This window comes from Triticum dicoccoides, chromosome 7B (genome assembly GCF_002162155.2).
Source record: "Triticum dicoccoides isolate Atlit2015 ecotype Zavitan chromosome 7B, WEW_v2.0, whole genome shotgun sequence".
In the NCBI taxonomy this organism is placed as follows: Eukaryota; Viridiplantae; Streptophyta; class Magnoliopsida; order Poales; family Poaceae; genus Triticum; species Triticum dicoccoides.
In genome coordinates, this window is record NC_041393.1 from 663,274,628 (window position 1) to 663,291,291 (window position 16,664).

At 45.2% G+C, this 16,664-nt stretch overlaps 1 pseudogene; it reads right to left on the reverse strand.

Annotated features, from left to right (window-relative positions):
* The window catches only part of LOC119339329, a 21,171-nt pseudogene extending 12,966 nt beyond the window's left edge, over nt 1-8,205 (reverse strand).
* Between the last annotated feature and the right edge of the window lie 8,459 nt (nt 8,206-16,664).

Consider the following 16,664-nt stretch of genomic DNA (forward strand, 5'->3'; position numbering starts at 1 on the left):
CTTGGGGTTACTGAAAAGAGGCCTTTGGTCCCGGTTGGTGGCACCAGCCGGGACTAAAGGGGGGCATTGGTCCCGGTTGGTGCCACCAACCGGGACCAAAGCTTTTGCTATATATACAGCACTTAGCGCGACTTCGATCTCTCCTGCTCCACTCCCGTCGCCGCGCGTCTCTGTCGCCACCTTTTTTGTTAGATTAGATTTTTTTGTTAGATTAGATGTGTAGTAATTAATTTGTTTATAATATGTTAGATTTTTTTGTTAGATTAATTAGATTTTTTTGTTAGATTAGATGTGTAGTAATTAATTTGTTTATATTATGTTAGATTTTTTTGTTAGATTAATTAGATTTTTTTGTTAGATTAGATGTGTAGTAATTTTGATATGTAGTTCATAGATTTTTTTTGTTAGATTACATGTGTAGTAATTAATTTTGTTCATAGAATTTTAATGATTTTTTTGTTCATAGTATTTAGAAAAAGGAAAAAAAATAAGAAGTAGTTTATATATAGTTGAACTAGCTAGTTGATTTAATAAACTAATTTATTTTACTATATATAGAAGTAGTTTGTTTTTAGTAAGTACTACTTATTTATTTATAGTAAGTGCTTAGTAGTTGAACTAGATAGTTGATTTAATTAATAAAACTACTTTTATTTAACTATATATAGAAGTAGTTGCCGCATCGACGTCGGCGATGCCTATCTCGCATCCTCGTCGTCGTCGACTCGGCGGTGGAGGCCTGCTTGATCAGGGCCATGTTCGGGACTGGACTCCGCCGGGCTGGTATTGGGAGGTGCTACCTTCCGGGGGACGTAGGTTGGTGAGGAGGCAGCCCGTTGTTGACCCGATCCTTGTTTGGTTGCGGTCGCATGGGCCAGTGACGGTGGTGAGGCATCCGGACACCGTGGAGGTGGTAAGTCACCGTGTCAGCGAGGAGGACGAGCACGTCCGTCACTACATGGTTGCATTGGAGGGCAGATTCGACAATACCTGGCAGGTTCTTCAGGGATCTCACTGGAGCTATGATCCTGTGATGGTTCCTTATCTTTGGGTGTCCACCGCCCGCGTCGATACCCGTCGGGCGCTACGGTTCTAGTTGTATTAGTGATAATATTCGACGATGTACGGACACCAAGAGATGATGTACTTTTGCTTATAATTATTGAATGCATGCTAATTTGAATACTATACTTTATTTTATGATTTGGTTTTGCTTATTTTATGATTTGGTTTTGCTTATTTTATGATTTGGTTTTGCTTATTGAATGCTCATATTGGATAAGTTCTCCTTCATTCCCGTGTGCTAGACAATTTGATATAATAATGCATTCGGGAATGAAAAGAGGAGCCACGTACATCGATCATCGATAATCAACCCGTGATTAATAATAATGATCTAGTTTAATATTTGAATTATGAACGTAGGCCGGAAATGTCGTACTCATCGGACGACAAAAATCGCCCGGGGGAGTGCGACTAGTGCCACGACGACCGAGGTATTTGCGACAGGTTCATTGTGCTGGATGAAGATCGTCGCTTCAGCATTAAGCTCGAGGAGACCTTCGATGTTCATACGGTACGCAACCGACGATAATAGTTTTTTTCGTAATTACTCATGACTTCAACTATTTTAATCATGACAATATTTTTCATCTTTTCCAATTCGACTAGCTTATCCCATGCTTTGCAAGACGCTATGTCTTGGAGAGGATTTGTTTTGAAGACCATGAAAGTTTCAAAACCAAAAAAATTATCCTAAGTACCCATCATGGTGTGGATTTTCAAGTAAAGCTGTACAATGCTCAGAGTGTAACCCATTTTGGTTGCAAAAATTGGGAAGCACTTTGCAAGATGTATGGTTTTGATGAGGGTATGCTTGTTACCATGGATCTTGGTGATCCTACAATCGAGCAAAAGAGAACTACGATTTTCGTCCTTGTGGATACACCTCCAATTCTTCCCCCATATGAGCTTAACATAGTTATTAAGTAATTTATATTGTTTATTTCAAAATAGTTGACAACTTATTCTCCATTGACAGCTTATTTTCATTCTTCAAAGAATGTGCGGAAGATGGTAGACAGAACCTACTACACCGAAGGCTCCGAACTAACTTATCAGGAGAAAAATCATCTGGTCGCATTTTGTACTGATCTTGAGAATTACAATGTCTACAATCGAACTCCTCAACATTATGGTCAATACGTGCCACTAGTGCACGTGTTGAACTACGGTAACTACCATGGAGATACCCTGGTAAGATTTTTTACTATTACAACATCGGTGCATCTTTTTGCACACTTCTAAAACTAGTACATCATATCATTGCTAACTAGAAGTTATTACTATGTTTTTCAACAGATAATCCTGAATGATTGTGTGCCTCATCTGATGTATACACACGGTAGCCTTCATGTTTTGAACATACAACCAGGTCGTCCTACGAATCTCAACTGTCCATACCGGGTTTCGAATAGAAGTGGAGACATGACAATCAAAGAATGGAAAAAATGTATGGACAGTCGTAAGGAGCTTCTTGGAAGCAACATTCAGCGAAGGGCAAAAATTGGAGACAGGATGATCGCCATTCTTCATAATGGAGAGTCAGGGTCTATATTGTTTTATGCTATTTTACCTTAAGGGTGTTTAGGTCCTACCTGATACTGATGATCATGTGTTAAGAACAATTATGTAGGGTTGGGTTCGATGACTATGAGGATGATGATCGTATGACTTATTATTAATAACGAGGAGAAGTTGTATGATGATGCATGATTAGTATAGGACGAGTACTTGTTATTATATATGCTGACGTATGCGAGCATGCATGAGTTATTATATCAGCGGGTAAAATGAACATATATAGCAGCAGCGTTGGTAAACCAAGGACGAAGATATAAGAGAGGACACTTCTCTCTATTAGCTAGCTAATATAACAACCTAAAAATAACCCCCAAAACCCCTAAAGCAGCCACTTTCCAAAAAAACATGGACTTTTGGTCCCGATTGGTGCCACCAACCGGGACCAAAGGCCCCCTAACTGGGCTGGGCGCACAGAGCCACGTGGAGGCACATTAGTCCCGGTTCTTGTTTGAACCGGGACTAATGGGTGGAGGTATTAGTAACGACCCATTAGTCCCGGTTCATGAACCGGGACTAAAGGCCCTCACGAAACGGGACTATTAGGTGTTTTTCTACTAGTGAAAGGCTACTTTAAGAGTCTTGCTCCACAAGAGGGCCACGGTATCAATATCAAAGAAGGTGGCAAAGCCCATGAGTGTGAGTTGATGAACGGAAAGTAAATTGAACGCAAGGGACTCAACAAGCATGACTTTCTCGATCGTTAGATCATGAGAAATGACAACCTTGCCAAGATCCAATACCTTAGAACGCGAGGCATCACCCCATTCGACATTGGTGGGCATAGATGGGATCTTGTGCACGTCCACCACCAAGTCCTTGCTCCCGGTCATATGATTTGTTGCTCCACTATCGAGCAACCATGATCCCCCACCGGAAGCAAACACCTACAAGAGATCAATGCTTGGTTTTAGGTACCCATTGAGTAATGGGTCCTTTGATGTTAGTAACAAGGGTCTTAGGAACCCAAATAGACCATTCAATGTACTCATAAGAAGAACCAACAAATTTAGCATAAACATGCCCATCACTAGCACGGCACAACACATAAGAGGGGTTAAAGTCACCGGCTTTGTTGGGAGAGATAGCTTTGCGATCTTTGGCATCACCACTCTTCGCATTGTTATTCTTCTCCTTAGGAGCACCCTCTCCCTCTTTCACAAAGGTTTGCTTGAGCGTGGGAGGTCGATTGGTCTTGTTATTCTTCTGCTTGTTCTTCTTCTTGTTCTTGGACTTGGACGAGAACCCAACTCCCTCCTTGCCCACAACTTCCTTTTGATTGCTCAAAAGGTCATTTAGGTTCTTCTCGCCTTGTATGCATGACACAAGGCCTTTCTCGAGTTGTTCCTTCAACTTGGCATTCTCCTCCACAAGGTGCACATGCTCACAACATGGGTTAGTAGCATTTGCATTATCAATTAAGACCATGTGAGGAAATGTGGCCTTTTCCTTGGTTAGATTAGCTTGGAGTTGAGCATGAGACTCCTTGAGGTTTGCATGAGCACCTTTCAAGACCTTATGGGCCTTGTCAAGTACATCAAACTCCTCCTTGAGTCTATCATGATCAACCCCAAGTTTAGCCTTCTCGGAAGTTAGAACACGAGACACAACAAGAGCATGATCAAGATCTTTCTTTAATTTGGCATGGTCATCGTTGTGTGACCCTCAAGAGCCAAACGATGCCCACGCTCTTCCTCAAGAGCATTAGATAGATCCGACATCTCATCGGCATAATCACGACTATGACCTTCCATCTTAGAGATGGTTTCTTCGTGAGCCTCAATCATGTCATTGGCTTCACCAAGTTGTTCCAAGAGAGCAACGAAGTGCTTCTTGGATTTGCCCTTGAGCTTACTCATGAAGGACTCAAATTCATTTACCTCCTCATTAGACCCCTTACCATTATCAAAGTTATCCATTGAAGGAGGGTTAGGAATAATGGTGGTTTTGATGTTGGGGGTTACCTTGTTGGTGGCCTTAGCCATGAGGCACTTGGCGGTGATGTTCTCGTTAGGTGAATCGAAGAGAGACACCCGGGGAGTTGTGACAATGGCAATGGATGCCATGGCCATTGTTTCACTATCTTCATCATCATCGTCATCCTCACGGTATTCTTCTTGAACCACCAACCCGCGAGTAGGAGTCTTCTTGGTGAAGTTGTTCTTGTTGGGGAAGGGCTTGGCTTTGTCTTTTCGGATGAACTTGCCACCATTGTCTTCCCGCTTCTCGTAAGGACAATCCGCAATGAAATGGCTCACATTGCCACAGTTGAAACAAGTTCTAACTCGTTGCTTGCCCTTGAGGCCACTTGAGTTGTTCTTGTTGAAGTTGGGTCTTGTATTCTTCTTACTCCAAAATTGTCTTGAGGCAAGAGCCATGTGCTCATGATAATCATACTTCGTCTTCGGGGTTGCTCTCCTCATCTTCCTCTTCTTCTTCTTCTTCCACACTAACCTTGGCCTTCAAGGCAAGATTGGGCTTCTTTGCCCTTTGAGAACGGAGCACCGCATTGTCGGCGGTCTTGTCCAAGATGCACATTGCAACAAACTCATCCAACACTTCACTTGAGGTCATGGAGTGGAAGTCCGGTCTTTGACGAATGACGGAGGACATGGCCTTGTTGTAGGGCATCATGGACTTGAGGAACTTGCGCTTGATCCAATTGTCATCCGTGTCCTTGCTCCCATGATCTTGGAGTGCGACCGCGAGTTTGGTCACTCTTCAGAAGAGCTCACGAGGTTCTTCATCCTCTTTCATTGCAAACTCATCGGCTTCATCTTGCACCACTTCATAGTTGGAGCGTTGAATGCTAGCACTTCCTCGATAGAGAGACTCAACACATTTCTATGCTTCTTTAGCCATGACATGAGGTCGAAGATGAGGGAGATCTTCGGGAAGGATTGCACTTGGATGATGAAGAGAGCACTCTCATTGAATTGATTGTCCACTTCTTCTCGAGGGGTGAAGTTGCTTGGGTCATGAGGATAGAAACCTTCTTCAATGATTCTCCAAAGGTTAGTATTCACATGTTTTAAATGACGCTTGAGGCGATAAACCCAAGAATCAAAATCTTCATTTTTCACATATTTAGGAGGAGGACCGGCATGATTCAAATGAGTAGAGGGGATCGGTCCTCTATACACTGGGGGTTCCACGTTGGCAAAGATGCCGGCGCCATTTCTACCACTAGTAGAAGGACTCTTTTCACTGTTAGCTTCCCCCTTGTCGGAGGTAGCATCCGTCACCTTGTTAGTGGGATCACCCACTTTAATCGGCGAGGTAGATAGTTTAAGTCCGTCTAGGAATTCAGAAAACATGCTTTTAACCTCGGCTGTCATGGAAGTTTTCAATGTGTCTAAAGCCACATTGAATTCCTCACGTGAGACCGAGGTTCCCCCTTCGGCCGAAGACGAGATGGGATTCACACGGGAGTGCTCCTCCGCACCGTCGTGGGTGTCAACCATACTCTTCGGACGACAAAGTCCTTAATAAAGAGACGAGGCTCTGATACCAATTGAAATGATCAATATGGTTGACTAGAGGGGGGGGGGTGAATAGGCAACTAACAATTTTTAGACTTTTCTTTAACAATTTAAACCTTGCAACGAAATAGGTTGTCTAGATGTGCAACTATGTGGACAACCTATATGATGCAAAGACAACTAGCACACTAGCAAGAAATAGATACAACACAAGTAAGCTTGCAAAAGTAAAGGCACGAGATAACCAAGAGTGGAGCCGGTGAAGACGAGGATGTGTTACCGAAGTTCCTTCCTTTTAAAGGGAAGTACGTCTCCGTTAGAGCGGTGTGGAGGCACAATGCTCCCCAAGAAGCCACTAGGGCCACCGTAATCTCCTCACGCCCTCACACAATGTGAGATGCCGTGATTCCACTATTGGTTCCCTTGAAGGCGGCGACCGAACCTTTACAAACAAGATTGGGGCTATCTCCACAACACTTGGAGGCTCCCAACAACACCACGAAGCTTCACCATAATGGAGTATGGCTTCGAGGTGACCTCAACCGTCTAGGGTGCTCAACACCCAAGAGTAACAAGATCTGCTAGGGATAAGTGGGGGAATCAAATTTCTCTTGGTGGAAGTGTAGATCTGGGCCTTCTCAACCAATCCCGAGCAAATCAACAAGTTTGATTGGCTAGGGAGAGAGATCGGGCGAAAATGGAGCTTGGAGCAACAATGGAGCTTTGGGGGAAAGAGGTAGGTCAACTTTGGGGAAGAAGACCCCTTTATATAGTGGGGGAACCAATCCAACCGTTATTCCACTGAGCAGCCCCGCACAGAGCGGTACTACCGCTTGGGCAGGGCGGTACTACCGCTTAGGGCGGTACTACCGCTCATACCCAGCGGTACTGCCGCGCTGACAGGGTCCTGACCCCAGGGCGGTACTACCGTGGGGGTAGGTGCGGTACTACCGCTTGGAGCGGTACTACCGCCACTACTACCGCCCTTAGTACCGCAAAACCCGACACGAAAAACTTCGTTCTCGAATCGAGGCGACAGTAGCCCGGAAGCACTGGGTACTATGGCCGAAGACCTCAAGCGGTACTACCGCTTGGGAGCGGTACTACCGCTGGGGTGCTTCGGCGGTATTACCGCTGTGGACCGCGGTACTACCGCTGGGGCAGGACAAGGCATACTCAGGGGGAAAAGGGAAGCTCTAATGAAGCGGAAGGAAAATGACGGGTGATATGGATGTGTACGTGTTGATTCCACCCTAGCCTTACCAAAGCGGATCTCCTCTTGATAGTACGGTGACTCCTACGAAACTAGTCCACCAACAACAAAACGAAGGAGCTACACCATCTTGAATAGAACACCGAGGGGAGATAATCGTCTCGTGCCAAAGGATGAATCTCTGAAAGAACTTAACGCCCATGATTAGTCCGCACAAGTATTGTTATCAATCACAAAACATCTTGGGGATAAATATGCCCTTACATATGGCAATTATTTTAAAAAAGTGTTCTCAGAAATGAGCTATCATGCATGAAGATTCATGGCTTTCAAGCCAAATGATCAATCTTATAGCCACATTCATGGCATAGTTTGTTCAAATGATCTCATATCATGCACAAGGGTGCATCTTGGAATGGCAAACAATGTTGACTAAGGAAGTTTTCATTTTCTTTGCACGGAAAATTAACTTTCCATTTTCCGAGTGCTTGAAATGAGTTTTTTTGTGAAGGACCTACCATATATTTGTTGCAAAATTGGACCTAATCAATTTTATAAAATACTAGGACATATTTAATGCACAATTGACAAAATTGTTGGGTGTCAAATTTTTTGATCCACCTCTGGTGAAAAAGACAAATTCCCGTCGATTCAGTTGGAAGCGGGTCAAATTTGAACTGCAGCTGCCTCATAGTTTGCTCTTTATTTTTTCCAAAAATCATTTCTAGGTAAATAAGTATCTATTTAATCAGAAATACATGGTTTGATGGCGAGACATCAAGGTTTGGACGGTGGCCGAGGGCCCCAACTCTAAAGCGCGTAATCTCGCATGCCCGCCGCGTGATCACCGCATGATCGTGGCGTTGCCATGTGTTCTGGGCGGCCTAGGCATGTCTAGTGGGTTGGGCACTCCCCAGGTAGGTGCTAGGAAGAAAATCACAACATAAGATCTCACGAGGAGACCGATTGATGCTCAAACATGAATAAGCAGCCAAGTGTTTGATTTGCGGTACGGGAAATGCACATGGCTAATGGGCGTGAGTTTTGGCTGAGGATGATCAGTTACTAAGAAGACCGTCTTCACAAATTTTCACCTCAAAAGGAGGAGCCTAGGTGGTACTTGCTTTACAAAGTACCACACTGGACATAAATACGAATGTTGAAGCTGGGCTCAAAATAATGAATGGGTTGAGCTGGCATTTGGTGGAGGATGGTTATTTGGGCATAGGAAAGCACTGTAGAAAATGGATACCATTTGGACATGCCAAAGTGGTACTTCCTTCACAAAGTGCTGCTCTGAACAGAATAGGAAAATGAATATTTTTGAATTATTTTTGAACTAGGAAAGGAATGTTTTTGACATATTTGATGAAGATATGATCCAAAACATTTATGAGAATTTTTTGAGAATTTTTGGAATAACAAAAATATAGGTTGCTTCACAACCTAGGGCAAAAAGTGCCATATGGACATGGCACATAGGCAAAACTGATGAGATGGCGCCTAGTCATCACAACCCACCACAATCTACAAGGCTATGACCATATATATTGGTCGTTAACAACTAGAAATAAGGCAGCGGACTAGCACTATTTGCTTTGTGACCATTTCGTGTAAGGAAATTACGACCTTTCTGACCAAAATGGTCGCAATGGTTTAGGGTTTGGAGCCCCCCGAACAGCTTTTGACCAATTGGCCTGAAATGGTCATAGATCTATGACCAATTCTTCCAGGGTCACTGACAGAAGGTCACTAGTTGACATATTTCTTGTAGTGGGCGAGCGCCGGGGTCAGGGGTCGCCGGGGTCATGGGAGACGGGGGCGAGTGCTGGGTCGGGGGCGAGCGCAGGGACGGGGGTGAGTGCCGGAGTTGGGGGCGAGTGCTAGGGTCGAGGGCTCCGACGGCGATGATACGAGTGAAGAGGGAGGGGGATTTGGGGGAAGAGCAAGAAGCAGAGGGAGTGAGGATTTTTGGGGGTTATGTCTAGATAGCAGTAGCGCGTTCCGGAAAAACGCGCTATAGCTAAGTTAGCTATAGCGCTTTTTCGCAGAACGCGCTAGTGCTATTTTAGATAGCTATAGCATTTATTTCAGAAAGCACTACTGCTACTACAGATATCAATAGTGTTTTCCTGTAGAAAGCGCTACTGTTATTACCTGTAGCAGTCTTCCTGTTTGTTTCTTCTATTTTCTTTTCCTTTATTTTCTCTCACTTTTCTTTTATTTTCTTTCCCTTTTTCCCGAGAGCAGTGAACGAAGGGAAGGTGGTTAAGTATGTATACAAAATGGGAACATATATATTACATCATTTGACCAATGCATAATGGCCAAGTGTGTACACAAAATGGGAACATATATATTACATCATTTGACCGATAACGTACGGTTCCTCAGCGTTGACGTTTTCGTTTTTGAGTGAGCTTCTTTCCCTTCTTGTTCGTTGAAGAATAATTAAGCCCCTCACCGTGACTTTTCCTTTTTCATGGAGTACGATCTTTCTTACGTAATGTAGTATTGATTCTTCTTTTGACATATATTTCATCGTCATCGTCATCTTCCCTCATTGGGTTGTTGTAATAATTGTAGTCTTCCTCATTGGCAACTCCATCCATTCCAATGATGTTCCTTTTGCCTCTCCTCATGACAACATGGCTGGGATTGAACGGGTCAGTTATGAAGAAGCATTGTGTCATGTGCTTAGCGTGTACCCATGGTTCGTTTTTTGCGATAGCGTTCACGGTAGCGCTCTTGGCGTCGGGTATAGTCATAGTAGTGACAAACCAGTTTTCTCTTTCGACATTCTTAGCCCATCTGACACGGAACATCATCGTGTTGTGCAGTCCAGAGTAGTCAAGCTCCCAGATCTCCTCAACCCTTCGGTAAAATCTCTTAGTTGCGCCATTGTCACTACCGGTCATGCACTCCATCGTCACCCCTGTGTTCTGATCATCACTGTCCATATCTTTGGCCTCCGTGTAGAACGTGTATCTGTTGATATCGTATGCCCGATAGGTGACGAGGTTGGGCGAGGGGCCATGTGCTAAGGCATATATGAGCCAGCCGTCTTCCGGGGGATTAGCAATAATATGCTCTTTGAACTAATGCAGGAAAGTGGACTTGTGCTCTATAGTAACTTTGACGTCCATCCTGCATACCTCCCAGTCACGATACTTCTTTGCGATAATTTCTTTGTGCAGTGCCATGAAAGGATCTACCTCGTCTAGGTGTTGTAGCACTACCAAGTTTGCTCTGTCAAAGTCGTTGCATCGATCCGAGTATGCCACATGCAGTTCCCTGCAACCGTTGGAGTGAACTTCTCCTTCGAGCCTCCCATTGTGCTTGTTAACGGGCAAACCAACACCAACACCAGGCGGCTGGTCCGCGCCATATAGAAAATTCTCGCAGAAATAGATGCACTCTTGTGTTAGATAGCCCTGGACGATGCTTCCATTCGGACGGGACATGTTGCGAACGGATCCTTTGATGATCCCATTCATCCTCTCAAATGACATCATGTTGTGCAGGAATGAGGGCCCCTGGTCTATTATGTATTCCACAATATGGATACACAGATGCACCATGACGTCAAAGAACGCGGCCGGGAAGTACATCTCAAGCTCATTCAGTATCACAATGATCTCTTCCTGTAGCCTTCAGAGCTGCTTCACACTGATCGACTTCTGAGAGATGAAATTGAAAAAGTTGCAGAGACTAATAAGCGTGTCACGGACGTGCTTGTCCATTATCCCTTTAAGGGTAACAGGTAGTATTTGCGTCATCATCACATGACAGTCATGGGACTTCATCACGGTGAACCTTTTCTTGTTCGTGTCTAGATATCTTCTTATCTTGCCACAGTAACCGGAACTAACTTTGACTTTGTTAAGGTACTTAAAGAATTGATCGATCTCATCCCGACTTAAGGTGAAGCAAGAAGGGGGGCAATAATCGACTTCATGCACAACCAGGGGGAGGTTGTACATCCATACAAACATGGGCCATGTGCTATGGTTGGTGTTCTGGTTGCCAAATGGAATCATGCCATCGGTACACGCGCCGAGCACGATGTCCCTTGCATCACATTCGAAATACCGATAGAAGCCGTTCAACGCTCTCCACTGCTTCCATCCTTGACGTGTCTCAGCTTTGAATCATCTCCATTGTCAGGCTTCTTCCTCTCTGCGTGCCAGCGCATGAGCTTTGCTTCCTTGGGATCTACGAAATACCGCTGGAGACAGGGAGTGATCGGTAAGTACCATACAACTTTTCGGGGAGATTTCTTCCCGGCCTTCTTGTATTGAGAAGCATTGCACACCGAACAACTTGTTTTTTCCGCGTGCTCCTTCTGATAAATTATGCAATCGTTGATGCATGCATGGTATCTAACGTGCGGCAGATCAAGAGGGCACACGATCTTCTTGGCCTCATCCACACTAGTAGGACATAGATTCCCCGCGGGAAGAACATCCTTTAGGTACTTGAGATGCTCATCGAGGCTAGTGTCGGTCCATTTGTTTTTAGCCTTCGTCTTCAGGAGTTGGAGCGTGAAACTCAAGCGGGTCACCTCAGGATTGCAACCATCATACAATCAAGTGTTTGAGTCTACCACTAGTTGCTGCAGCTTAGCCAGCCTCCTCTCTAGAAGCAGCTCTCTCAGTACTCGTCTCCTTGTGAAGCAGTGCTTGAACATGAGGGTCCCACACAATTGTACATAGTACCGACAAACTCTGCGGCGTGGAGTCCATGTTCTCTCCGCCGCCATGTCCGGCCTCTTCCCCGCCGTCATTGACGATCATTTCTTTTTCTTGCCCCGTGTCGTCATTGCCTGCCCTGTCGGCGTCCTCAACATCATCATCCTCATCTTCAATTATCCACCGAGTATAGCCATCCATGAAACCAGTCATGAGCAGGTGCACTTCGACACGACCATCGTCATATGGGCCGAGGCAAACTATTCCTTTGCATCTTCGACATGGACATAAAACCTCTGTCAGGTTACTTTCTTTCATGTCCTGCACCGCCGACCGCAACCACCTGTCCACCATCGTTCCACTGACCATCATGAATGCTTGCACGGTAATAATAAACAATTTGATTATAAAAATGCGCGCATGCATCAAAGTCATACAAAAATTCGGCATGACCTTCCCTAAAAATAGGACATATATAGTTTGCCCGAAATTTGCCGAAATGGAAATAAATCGACATTTCGGCAAAACATAGGCAACTCAAGCACAATTCGGCGGCAACTCAAGCAACACACACAATTTCCATCATATCACACGATTATGTCATATCGCACACATGCACATATTTCCATTCTTGCAAAAGAACCAATTTTTATTCACCTATCTCGAGATCGAGCACGGTGACGATGATGTCGATCGGTGTCACCACACACCTAGGAAATGATCAAAAGTGGACAAGCTTACTTCTTGAGATGGCTAGATCTAGTTAGGGAGGTACATAGCTCACTTCATTAAATGGGTAGATCTACCAAGCTAGTTGGGGAAGGAGATGACTAGCTAGTGGAGGGAGAGGAAAAAAAGAAAGGAGATGCATTAATGGAGGTGGTGTAAGTTAGCTAGGAGCAATAAAGAGAGAGAAAGGTAGGTAGAGGAAGGAGAGTAATGGGGGAGAAGTAGTGAGGAAGAAGCAAAGTGAGGGAGAGAGGAGTTCGGAGGTAGGGGAAAGTGAGGAAGAGAGGATGGGAGAGGGGGAGGGGGAGGGAAAAAGGTGGCATATGCTGCGGCTTAGTAGTAGCGCTGGTCATAAACCGCGCTACTGCTATAAACGTAGCAGCAGTGCACTTATGACACACGCGCTACTGCTAAGTGGGTCCCGCCATGTGGCCAGTTTTAAAAAAAGCGACAATTAGCAGTACCACGTATAGGAAAAAGCACGCTATTGCTATTACTTTATCAACAACGCGCTTATATAGACCACGCTACTGCTAAATCTAGGTTGGCGGGAACTGTGGGTCAACTTTAGTAGCAGCATGGTTCCGCCAAACCGCGCTACTGCTAAGTGAGTAGCAGTAGCACCTGTTGTTTTCAATTAGCAGCAGTGCCCCCCCCCCTGAACTGTGCTGCTGCTAAGATTCTATGTATAAGGTTTTCCCTAGTAGTGGTGCATCCTTCACGATCCGGCAGTGCTTCGCCGTCCAGAACTAATTGTCGCCAGAGAATTAGAGGGAGGAGATTAGAACCACACTGGACTTCTAATTATGAGGACAAGATGATTAGTCTAGCTCTAATTAGTCAATTAGAACCAACTAGAACTAGAACTAGAATTAGAAGAACTAGAGAAGGCTCCAAAACTTGTATATACAATAGAGCAAAAACGCCTAGTATTTATAGGTTGGAGGAGGAGAGGGCAGCCACCAAGGGGTGAAAATCCCCATTGGGGCGCCGTCCAAGGGAGAGGGAGTTGGACTCCCTCCCTTTGTCTAATTCGGCCCCCACAAGGAAAGGGGGGCGCCTTCCTACTTGGGCCTTTGTGGCCCAAGTTGCCTTCCACCTCTTGGCCTTTTAAGGCCCGCTGATATTTAAATCAAATATAAAATGTTCTAAATACCTCTAGACAATTATATATATTTTTAACATCTCCAGAAACATTTTCCAACTATATATAATTTATCGGTAATAACCGGTATCACCCGATACTCTCCGGAACCCTTCCGTTGCCCCGAAACACTTCCGGATCCTCTCGGAACTATTTCGAATATTCATGAAACAATTCCTCAAATATATTTTCATGACTCTCGTCCTACTAACACTCAGTAGATCGTGATTGTCTTAATCTTGTGACCCCATAGGTTCTGTAACTCATAGACATGAACGAAACCGTTTGTTCAATGACCGGCAGTGGGACCGTGGACGTCCGCATCGGTCCCTATGAGCACATAAATGATATGTGAGTGAATATTTGGTTATCATGTGATGTTCCCATTGCTTTGCGATACTTCACAAAAACTGGGATGCATCGATATCCTCTCGAATCATCACCATGCTTGCTATACCGAAATCCTCGTTACCGGTTTGTTCTTCTTTCTCGTTATTGTGTTCCCGCATCCCCGTGACAAAGCCACGTGTGTCTGGCCAGATGATGATTGATGTCATCACATCGAGAGGGCCCTAAGAATATCTTTCCATCATCAGCGGAGCAAATCCCACTCTCGAGTTATCCGGCCACTTGTCAAACTTTCCAATGAACCTATAAGTTGTCATTATGATCATAGTGTTACGGGTGACGTTTGAGCAACCCCAAAGCTCACCGTATGGTAAGAAGTGAGCATGATACTCTTGATAACCCGAAAGTATAAGGGATATTTGTAGCCTCTTTCGATAAGTAAGAGTGTCGAACCCAACGAGGAGCTAAAGGTAGAACAAATAATCTCTCAAGTCCTATCGGCCATCGATACGACTCTACGCACGCTTGACGTTCACTTTACCTAGAACAAGTATGAAACTAGAAGTACTTTGTATGTGTTGTTGGATAGGTTTGCAAGATAATAAAGAACGCGTAAATAAAAAGTAGGGGTTGTTTAGATAAAGATGCAATAAAGTAAATATAGCGAGTGTGGAAAAGTGGTGGTAGGAGTTGTGGAATTGTCCCTAAGCAATTAACTACGTTACTAGAGCGGTAATCACTATTGCAATTCTATTTGAGGGAGATGCATAAGCTAACATACTTTCTCTACTTGGATCATATGCACTTATGATTGGAACTCTAGCAAGCATCCGCAACTACTAAAGATTCATTAAGGTAAAACCCAACCATAGCATTAAATTATCAAGTCCCCTTTATCCCATACGCAACAATCCCCTTACTCGGGTTTGTGTTTCAGTCACTCACGCAACCAACTATAAGCGAATCATGAACGCATTGCAACACCCTACAGCGGGAATCCCTCACGCTTGCGTGACACGGAGGGCACCATAGGACAACACCAATAATAAAACATGCAACTCAAACCAATCATAGCAATTCATCAATCACCGATAGGACAACGAAAATCTACTCAGACATCATAGGATGGCAACACATCATTGGAAAATAATATGAAGCATAAAGCACCATGTTCAAGTAGAGGGTACAGTGGGTTGCGGGAGAGTGGACCGCTGTAGGTAGAAGGGGGAAGGTGATGGAGATGTTGGTGAAGATGGCGGAGGTGTTGGTGAAGATCGCGGTGATGATGATGGCCCCCGGCAGCGCTCCAGCGCCACCGGAAGCAAGGGGGAGAGAGCCCCCCTTCTTCTTCTTCTTCTTCCTTGACCTCCTCCCTAGATGGGAGAAGGGTTTCCCCTCTGGTCCTTGGCTCCCATGGCTTGGGAGGGGCGAGAGCCCTTCCGAGATTGGACCTATCTCTCTGTTTCTGCGTTCTCGGATTCTACCCCTTCACCGTTTCTTTTATATCCGGAGATACGTAACTCTGATTGGGGTGAATCTTTCGCCCAGATCTTGTTGGGTAACGTAGTAAGTTCAAAAAAATTCCTACGCACACGCAAGATCATGGTGATGCATAGCAACGAGAGGGGATAATATTTTCCATGTACCCTCGTAGACCAAAAGCGGAAGCATTATGACAACACGGTTGATGTAGTCATACGTCTTCACGATCCGACCGATCCAAGTACCGAACGTACGACACCTCCGAGTTCAGCACACGTTCATCTTGATGACGATCCCCGGACTCCGATCCAGCAGGGTGTCGGGGATGAGTTCCATCAGCACGACGGCGTGGTGATGATGATGATGTTCTACCGATGCAGGGCTTCACCTAAGCACTGCTACGATATGACCGAGATGGAATACGGTGGAGGGGGGCACCGCACACGGCTAAGGAACGATCACGAAGATCAACTTGTGTTGTTGTGCCCGATCACGAAGATCAACTTGTGTTGTTGTGCCTAGAGGTGCCCCCTGCCCCGTATATAAAGGAGCAAGGGGGGAGGGGGCGGCCGGCCTAGGAGGGGGCGCGCCAAGGGGAGTCCTACTCCCATCGGGAGTAGGACTCCCTCCTTCCTTGTTGGAGTAGGAGAAGGGGAAAGAGCGGGAGAGGAAGAAGGAAAAGGGGGCTGCGCCCCTTGTCCAATTCGGACCAGAGGGGGGGCGCAGGCCTCCTTCCTTTTGGCCTCTCTCCTCTATTCCCGTATGGCCCAATAAGGCCCATGTACTCCCCGGCGAATTCCCGTAACTCTCCGGTACTCTGAAAAATACCCGAATCACTCAGAATCTTTCCGAACTCCGAATATAGTCATTCAATATATCGATCTTTACGTCTCGACCATTTCAAGACTCCTCGTCATGTCCCCGATCTCTTATGG